The following is a 10,735-nucleotide window of genomic DNA, read 5'->3' as shown; positions in this document are numbered from 1 at the left end:
TACTTCCAAATACTTTAATTTTTATTATATTAGATGGTGATCTATTTTATAGTATATTGTAGTTTACTTTTATCATATTTATTAATTTTAAATGGAAATACTGACATTTTTTAAATATGTATTTTGATACTTAAATTTACTCTCTTTTTTTAGTTTGAGACTTGAAAAAGTAGTTTGAGACTTAAAATATGTAGTTTAACACTTCCAAATATTTCCCTTTTTATTATATTAAGTGGTGATCTTTTTTTATAGTATATTGTAGTTTATTTTATCAAATTTATATTATTTTAAATGGAAATACTAACATTTTTTTAAAATATGTACTTTGTGACTTCAATTTTACTTTTTTACTTTTTCATTTGACACTTCCAAATTTTTAGGTGGTGATCTTTTTAAATTTGTATTATTGGTTCAAGCCCAAATAGTATTAGGAGGTTGTGGGGGTCAAAGGGGGCCACGCCCCCTTGACCCAGTCCCTCTCTCTCTGCCCCGCTGCTCTGTTTCTTGTTCCATTCCCCTTTCTCTCTCTCTCGCCGCTCGTCGTCGCTGCTTCAATTCCGGCCTATTCTGGCGTTCTCCGGTCCTGAGGTACACATCCGAGCCTCCCTCTCTCATCTGGTCCATTTGGATTTGTTTTTAGGTGTTATTCGGATTCCCTAGGCTAGGGTTTCGATGACGACAGCAAGCGATGGCTGATACGTGTCCAACGTATCTATAATTTTTGATTGTTCAATCTATTATATTATCTATATTTGATGTTTTAGATGCATTTATATGCTATTTTATATGATTTTTGGGACTAACCTATTAACCTAGAGCATGGTGCTAGTTTTTGTTTTTTTCCTTGTTTTTGAGTTTCGCAGAAAAGGAATATCAAACGGAGTCCAAATGAGCTGAAAATTTATGGTGATTTTTTATGGACGAGAAGAAGCCCCTGAAGCAAAGGAGTTGGGCCAGAAGAGCCACGAGGCATCCACAAGGGTGGATGGCGCTCCCTACCCCCCTGGGGGCGCCCTCCAGTCTTGTGGGCTCCTCTTGGACCCCCCCTGACTTGTTCTCGACGCCAAAAATTCCTATAAATATAGAAACCCCCATAAATAAACCTAGATCGGGAGTTCCGCCACCGCAGGCCTCTGTAGCCACCACGAAAAACCAACCGGGAGCCTGTCCCGGCACCCTGCGAGAGGGGAAACCACCACCGGTGGCCATCTTCGTCATCCTGGCGCTCTCCATGACGAGGAGGGAGTAGTTCACCCTCGGGGCTGAGGGTATGTACTGTAGGGTAACGCAGCAGAAAACAAAAAATTTCCGACCTACGCACCAGCCCAGGACCACTATGGAGACTGCATACAAGGTTTGATCTTTTTCGTTACCGACTCGTAGCGCAGCGGAAGTAGAGTCGATGACGATCAGCGGTGCAGATCCCCGCAGCTAGGATTTACAACCTCCCAACCGCGAGGATGTATACCCTCATCCGCCATACCGACAGCCCTCCGGGAGGCGGTCGAACAGTCCCCCGGACGGTGTCGCGGACAACCCTTCGGGAGGACCTTCGAAACTCGAACGGTCACTCGGACAGCCCTCCGGGAGGACCCACAGAACTCGGACCGTCACTTGGACAGCCCTTCGGGAGGCACTCTCGAACAGCCCCTCAGGGCACTAAGATCGAAACTACGACCTCTCTACACAGTTGCACACATATTGTGTCAGCTATCCGGCAGGGCTTCGCCATCCAGAACTAGTTCCTGCCGGAACCCAGACAGCCTTTCGGCTCTACAAAACTATTTCGCTGGGAGGGAGAGAAGAAGCCAGATCATTGCAATGGCATGTATGTGAGAAGGGATGAGTGTGGAGGGCTGCCCCTCCACCTCTATTTATAGGAAATCCCAAGGGGTAGGGTAGTTTCACACCAAAACCCAAAATGCACATGAATGAAGTCCTTCCACAAGGACCTAGGAGTGAAACCAATGAACAAGAGGGTCCCCAAGGGGGGATACCCCATGTGGCCGGCCACACCCCCATGAGGGGCCCAAAAAATGGCTCCTATCCATCCATGTCATCCCCAAGATCTTTTGGAGCAAAGCCCCAAAAGGTGGCTTTCCATAAAGTAACCATAAAGCTGATTTTCACTATTCATGACGACATTTTTCAGAGTTCGTTCGAACTGAAAATATTTGTGTGGGCTTAGAACATTTCCAGTACCCACCAAAATTATTTTCAACGCGTTTCAAAAAAATTCCGGTTTAGTGATTTTCATCTACGAAAAGCATCTGAAGTGGTTCCGGCAGCTCCGGAGCATATCCGGTTATTATCCCGGAAATTTCCAGAAAGCTTCCAATGGCATCCTCCAAGAATTATCAGGCATGTGCCGAAACCAATTTGACTTTATGGTATCCCCTGAAACAACTTTTCAGTTTCATCGAAACTCATCCGATGACCTCTTTCTGCGGAACCTTTTCGGTGTCCGAAACTTTTTCGGTGATTTTCTCTCAGACTCCTTGTCTAGTATTCAGCAGATAGATGACCCTTAAGCGTGTGACCCTATAGGTTCGGTGAAGTATAAACATGACCCGGAACCCCTTCCGATCAATGATCAACATCGGAGCCGTGGACACCCATATTGACCCCTATACCCACACGAATAAATATTCGAGTGAACCTCCAGTTGCAGTGAGCTATTCCTGTGCTTCGCGATATCTTACAAAGACCCGAGGTGAGATTTACTTGCATCCCCGTGGATCAACAACTTGTCCACTATGCTAGTTACCTCGCTACTGCTTTTGTTCTCTTTTCTCGTTTCCATGTTCCGGCATCCCTGTGATCAAATCACACTGTGTCTGGCCGGACGATGATGAATACCGGAACACCGAGAGGGCCCGAGAGGGCCCGCCATAATAGCCACCCATTTACGGATGACATTTAACAAACCCCAAAGTTCATGAAGCAAGCATGAAGAAACTCGATACTCTCATGGTCTAAGGAATCAAGCAGACGTTAACCATATCTGTGTTATTTACCATTAACTTGTGATGAATGAATCACATAGCATAACATCAATCCGGGTCGATTCAACACAAATGTTCTCCTAACATTGTGCCCTCAAAATTGCTGGCATAGACATGCCCATGATTGGGACAACATAATCATTATGCAACACTTCAGCTAGTCTTAGAGGCATGACTAGGAATACATTTTACCGTTTATTATTCCACACGTGCACATGGGTTTTCCCCAGAGCCTTTATGGATATACGGGCTCGGGAACCACAGCAGTTATAGCATGGAACATAAACATAATAATGAACTCGGAGATAAATAATATCATTTATTATTGCCTCTAGGGCATATCTCCTACAGACTCCCACTTGCACTAGAGTCAATATCTAGTTAATGCTAATGCACTTTACACCTATGGCATATTGGTGTAAAAAATGCTTCGCATGTGGTATAGCCTGATGTCCATCGGATCTGACAATTTCAGCTCCGTGTGTATCTCTGCATATCCTCGCATTTTCATGCTTTCACAAAATTCATATTTTGTGTGGACTTGGCGTTGTATGTATGTGAATCATAGGTCGAACCTGGATTCCTCAGACTGAGTTTTGGAGCAACTACCTGCAGTAGTGTCCCATTGACAAAAGCCATCTTGGAACCATACTAAGTTCATGAATGAACTATATGATTCAACATCTTCTTTTGTCGCTTCTAAAGCGTCAACATACTTAGCCATTTGTTATAGAATTCGCCACAGTATCCTGTTGGGAACAATTTCCAACTACCGTGCCACCATATTGTGTATTACACAAAACCCTTAACTTAAATCGCAAATCACATGGAGAAAAGATGAAGGCTGTATCGATGTAACATTTTACAACGAACTCTTCATGTTCTCCGCTTGCAAGAAAACATATCATCAGTACTTACTCTAGTACTCAATGACATCTTTCACTGTTGTCCCACGATCAGTACTTTGATCACTTTAGTATCCATACCCGCAACACCTTGGGAGTATCGGACATATCTGGTTGTTCTACATACCATGGAATACATGATTGATCAAAACACAAAAGTGTGTGGAATCTGCATCATGTATTTTGCTCATCAGTGTTTTGGGACACCGAGTCTTGCAAAAAACTCTTCCATGTGACTCCGGCAAGAATCACTCCTTGGCGGTTTTAAATGCTAAAAGGTTTTAGCACCTTGTCAATATGTATTCATTGCTTAGCCCTATTAGGTAAATCTATCTCCATAGATCATTATGCCTAATATAGAGGCTATTTAGCCTAAGCACTTCATCAAAAAAATATTTTCAAATGAAGTCCTAATTCGTGTCAAGAAATTTATTTCCAATTAACAATGTGTCAAGCACACAAGGTTTTTAGAAATATTATTACGCTCCCACTTACTTTCTTGAATTACAAGCATCTTCGTTACCCATTGATGAAGTCAAACCCCTTTGACCATTTCATCAAAGCACGAAGATTTCAACTCCATTTTGCTCTCTTCTGTCCATCGCTGGAACTCTGAAGTTTGCACCCTTACTAGCATCCTCTGGATAGACAAAATGCCTTGGACTGTAACACATGCAAGTCCTTGGTTTCATTTCCATCAAATGGAAATCCTATTGTCATCCATGTTTCATATCTCATGATTGAAATATGTATTAATTGCTAGTTCAACCTGAACCGACTTTAAGCATCGCTACGATGAAAACAACCTCATCGTAGTCAACTCTTGAACTTGTTATTTCAACAAGTCGAGCTTTATGGATAAAACATTTTTATCCGTATCAGTTTTAAGTTCCATAAATATTCGTTAGACTCTAAGTCTTCCGAAAGGTGTATCAAGGTTTTAATCTTGAATCACTTATATGGAAACTAACTCGGGTTGTATTGGCATTTAGCCAATTCTGGAGTCAGGGCCCATCAACGCTTCCTTGTGTATCATAGGTATAATGTTGTCTAACAACAATATCTCCTTTGCGCACCTGAGAGGTTTGCACGAGCCTTGCCTACGTGGTTCAGCTGCAAGTTCGACCGAAGTTCATACATTTTATTGTAGAGACTTCCATATTAGTCACAGTAGGAAACTCTGGAATTACTTCCAAGGTCTCTTTCCTTTGATCTGATGATGAAGATACTATTTATCTCGTCGAGTTGCACTATTCTCCCACTCACCTTTTTGAAAGAACCATTCTCTTTAAAAGCACACCGTTTCGCGGCAAAATATTTGCCTCGGTATAGTGGTGGGGGAATACCCAATAATTTGGATATCCTACAAAGTAGCACTTGTCTGATTTGGAATAGGTTTGTAAACTTTTACACAAGCCCCATATTCCAAATGTTAAGAAAAGATATAACATGGTTGGGCGTACCATACCATGCCATCATTTCAACAGACCCGATGGAGCTCTTTTCAGTGTAAAAGCCGCAGTCTCTAAAGCATTACTCTTTTAAAAGTGATAATGGCAAATTTATTTATGTCATTTTTTATCTTACCATGTCATAAATGGTTTGATTACATCTTCACAGACATTCCACTCATAGTGGTGATCCGCGAGGTGTAAGTTATGAAACTCTTTCACAACTCATCAGACATTCGCTAAACTTGTAACTCAAATATTCCTTTCTACAATCAAATTGAAGAAACATAATTTTCTTGTTACAATAACTTCTACTTCATTTTTGAAAACCTCTTGAATGATTTCAAAAGATCCAGACTTACGTCTCATCAAGCAAATATCCATATATCTACTTGAGTCATTTCTGAAGATAGATAAATCCATTACTTGCAACAACATGTATTGAACTACACACATCAAAATGTATGATCACCAATAAGTTTGTTGCTCGTTCCTTATGGCCTGTGAACGGTATTTCAATCACTTCACTCTTCGGACGAAAGTTGCAAGTGTTAGATGATTCAAAATCAAACGACTTCAAAATCCATCATAATGGAATTTTTCCATGCGGGTTTCTCCAATGTGACCAAATGTAGTGCCACACTTGTGTGGTATTCTCATAGTCTTGCGACATTTAGCGTTAGTGTTATGGATGTATCATTTTACCATCAATATTCATAACATACATCCCATCTTGGATGGAAGCATGGCCCTTCATATTATTCATAATACTGAACAACAATTGTTCTTTTATGAACAACCCTTTTGCAATAAACATTGTGCAATGGGATAGAGTGTAAGAAACTCTAAAATGAATTATGAAAGTAAACATATAGGTAATATATTAATATCATTATTCATAACATACATCTCATTCATAATGAAAGTATGGCCCTTATGTTTATTTATAATACTGAACATCAAAAGTTCTCTTATGAAAAATCTTCTTGCAAGATACCTTATGCAAAGGGCTAGAGTGTGAGAAACTCTAAAATGAATTATGAAAGAAAATACATAGGTAATACACCGATGGAAGGTATAGTAACTTTTACTATGTTCCCAGCATGTATTAAAACCTCATTCCTGGCTAGTCTTTTTAGGCCATAGTAGCTCTTACATTGATTCGCAACAGAATGCAATCGAGCGGGTATCTTTGTGATTAGCTCACAATACCCAAGAATTAGTGATTAACATGTTTAACCATAATTCCCAAGAACTATATCTTTGACCAGCCTTCTATACATCAAAAACGTGTATGACATTCATACATGAGCTGGATATTCCAGTCATCTTTCTTTCTGCCTTTATACTTCTAACAGTTTAACTTTCAGTATTTCTCCTACTCTCAGAAGAAGCACCCAACTTAAGAGTGGCGTTAGCCCCGGACTTCCTAGGCGTGTAAGTCATACTAACACCCTTTGGGCACTTCCTTTTTCTTTAAGTTGTTGTTTTATTCACCTTTCATTATATGACATGCGTTCTTCTGGATCCCTCTCTTACCAGTCTAATGCATAGTAAACACTTTACTAGTAATTTGCAATCAAACATTGCTTTGGATATTTCATATCTTTCAGCCTTTGTTTGTATTTGAAAATTAATTTTCAGTTCCATGAATATCACATAACTATCCCAAACTTTCGAAGTTCGAGTTTCATGGAAGCAAACATATTTCACTTGACCGTAACAGAATTCTAGCTTTTGGCTCGAAGGACGAGAGTCACATGATCCATAGCATTAGTGGGAGGATACGGAAAGCATGTGATAGGACAAAGTCCTTCTCGGCACTTTTGAGGACAATCCTCATATTATGTTACCAATCATAAAGTTTTCACCAGATATTTAACAGCTATTCAATTTTAATAGGGAAGGTGGAAACGCGAGCCATTATTCTACAACTATTATGCAAACCACACTTAGACAGTGTTCAAAATTAATTGCATTGAGAATTAAACATGTTAATTCAACAATGCGCTCCCACTCAAATCAATATCTCTCAAAATTGATTGTGAGTGATACAAGACCCACATTTCAATTGTTCGCCATTGGTGTAACACCACTGATGACGAAAAATCTCAACCGGTAGGCCAACTTGCCAATCACATCTCTATGTGACTCTTGTTCATCTTTCGATGCGTGTGTTCCGAGCTCATGACGGTCATGCCTGAACGTCAAGACAACCAAGTGATCTCGGTGCGAGGTCTCAACTCACCCGCCTCACACTTCTCTAATCGTTCGTACCCGTGTGACACGGCGCACCGCGAAAAGATAGGTGCCGTGACGGTGCTACACTTGGGAGAACACTAACTACTTGGTATTTTTGTGAGAGATCACCCTAATAAAAAGCGACTACCGCGCAATCAAGAAGGGTGCATCATAAGGGATAAACATCTCAGGCAATTCATAATAGCATGATATGGTATAGCCCTTTCTGACGGAGAAGTATTTCAATTCTTCGTCTTCGGCATTCGTGTTGGTGTTCACCTTCGCGAAGATTGCCACCACCTTGTCGATGCACCAGATAATATTGCTATCTCCATAGCGTATAAAATTAATGCATTACTTAAGGTTGGCACGCAGGTCATTAAAGTGCAATCATATGGCTCCAGCCATCATGCCGAATCATGACACGCGGGTCATGTTAATCAAATTACATCATGTAGTCATCTCATACATAATCGAATTAGTATGAGCACTGCTATACCACATCACATGCACATCCTGCAAAACCATACTAAACCGCAGCGACCAACGTTCATCATCAAGTATGATAGTTCATGTCGCTAGATTAACTTTGCAGGGTGTATGAAGCACGAGACAATAAAATGTCGAACCCCATACTAAACTTCGTCATACGCATGACCCTCGTGCAGATCATATCTGCATTGCCCTGTCGTCTGCGAATTTCATCTTTCTTTTGACTACGGCAGAACCCAAAGAACTGATAGCACTTCCATGATCAATCAGGATCACGGATTGCCAGAACTTTGTCAAATTCCACCATGTTGTCTCGAGATTGAGCAAACGCAAATTCGAGGGAAGCAACAAGAACATCGGGTAACAGATTTCATCTGTCACCCGCATAAATAATTTTCAGCAATAGATCTCATCTACTACCTAATTATATTATGCAATACCCATACATCTCTATGTATTCTAGATCGCAACCTACATCTACGCATAGCACGGCTCTTGATGCCACTGTAGGGTAATGCAGCAGAAAACAAAAAATTTCCGACCTACGCACCAGCCCAGGACCACTATGGAGACTGCATACAAGGTTTGATCTTTTTCGTTACCGACTCGTAGCGCAGCGGAAGTAGAGTCGATGACGATCGGCGGTGCAGATCCCCGCAGCTAGGATTTACAGCCTCCCAACCGCGAGGATGTATACCCTCATCCGCCATACGGACAGCCCTCCGGGAGGCGGTCGAACAGTCCACCGGACGGTGTCGCGGCAGCCCTTCGGGAGGACCTTCGAAACTCGAACGGTCACTCGGACAGCCCTCCGGGAGGACCCACAGAACTCGGACCGTCACTTGGACAGCCATTCGGGAGGCACTCTCGAACAGCCCCTCAGGGCACTAAGATCGAAACTACGACCTCTCTAAAGAGTTGCACACATACGGTGTCAGCTATCCGGCAGGGCTTCGCCGTCCAGAACTAGTTCCTGCTGGAACCCAGACAACCTTTCAGCTCTACGAAACTATTTCGCTGGGAGGGAGAGAAGAAGCCAGATCATTGCAATGGCATGTATGTGAGAAGGGATGAGTGTGGAGGGCCGCCCCTCCACCTCTATTTATAGGAAATCCCAAGGGGTAGGGTAGTTTCACACAAAACCCCAAAATGCACATGAATGAAGTCCTTCCACAAGGACCTAGGAGTGAAACCAATGAACAAGAGGGTCCCCAAGGGGGGATACCCCATGTGTCCGGCCACACCCCCATGAGGGGTCCAAAAAATGGCTCCTATCCATCCATGTCATCCCCAAGATCTTTCGGAGCAAAGCCCCAAAAGGTGGCTTTCCATAAAGTAACCATAAAGCTGATTTTCACTATTCATGACGACATTTTTCAGCGTCCGTTTGAACTGAAAATATTTGTGTGGGCTTAGAACATTTCCAGTACCCACCAAAATTATTTTCAACGCGTTCTGAAACAATTCCGGTTTAGTGATTTTCATCTGCGAAAAGCATCTAAAGTGGTTCCGGCAGCTCCGGAGCATATCCGGTTATTATCCCGGAAAATTCCTGAAAGCTTCCAGAATGATTCTGGCACCCTCCGAGAATTATCAGGCATGTGCTGAAACCAATTTGACTTTATGGTATCCTCTGAAACAACTTTTCAGTTTCATCGAAACTCATCCGATGACCTCTTTCTGCGGAACCTTTTCCGCTGTCTGAAACTTTTCCGGTGTCCGGAACTTTTTCGGTGATTTTCTCTCAGACTCCTTGTCTAGTATTCAGCAGATAGGTGACCCTTAAGCGTGTGACCCTATAGGTTCGCTGAAGTATAGACATGACCCGGAACCCCTTCCGATCAATGACCAACATCGGAGTCGTGGACACCCATATTGACCCCTATACCCACACGAATAAATATTTGAGTGAACCTCCAGTTGCAGTGAGCTATTCCTGTGCTTCGCGATATCTTACAAAGACCCGAGGTGATATTTACTTGCATCCTCGTGGATCAACAACTTGTCCACTATGCTAGTTACCTCGTTACTGGTTTTGTTCTCTTTTCTCGTTTCCATGTTCCGGCATCCCTGTGATCAAATCACACTGTGTCTGGCCAGACGATGATGGATACCGTAACACCGAGAGGGCCCGAGAATATCTCTCCATTCGTTGGAGGAGCAAATCCCAATCTTGAGCTATCAAGTTACTTGACGTACTTTTCCATGAACCCGTAAGCCGCCGTAATAGCCACCCATTTACGGATGGCGTTTAACAAACCCCAAAGTTCATGAAGCAAGCATGAAGAAACTCGATACTCTCATGGTCTAAGGAATCATGCAAACGTTAACCATCTCTGTGTTATTTACCATTAACTTGTGATGAATGAATCTCATAGCATAACATCAATCCGGGTCGATTCAACACAAATGTTCTCTTAACATTGTGCCCTCAAAATTGCTGGCATAGACATGCCCATGATTGGGAAAACATAATCATTATGCAACACTTGAGCTAGTCTTAGAGGCATGACTAGGAATACATTTTACCATTTATTATTCCACACGTGCACATGGGTTTTCCCCAGAGCCTTTATGGATATACGGGCACGGGAACCACAGCAGTTATAGCATGGAACATAAACATAATAATGAACTCGGA

This window comes from Triticum aestivum, chromosome 5D, assembly GCF_018294505.1.
Source record: "Triticum aestivum cultivar Chinese Spring chromosome 5D, IWGSC CS RefSeq v2.1, whole genome shotgun sequence".
Taxonomy (NCBI): domain Eukaryota; kingdom Viridiplantae; phylum Streptophyta; class Magnoliopsida; order Poales; family Poaceae; genus Triticum; species Triticum aestivum.
Note: the sequence above shows the minus strand (reverse complement) of the source record.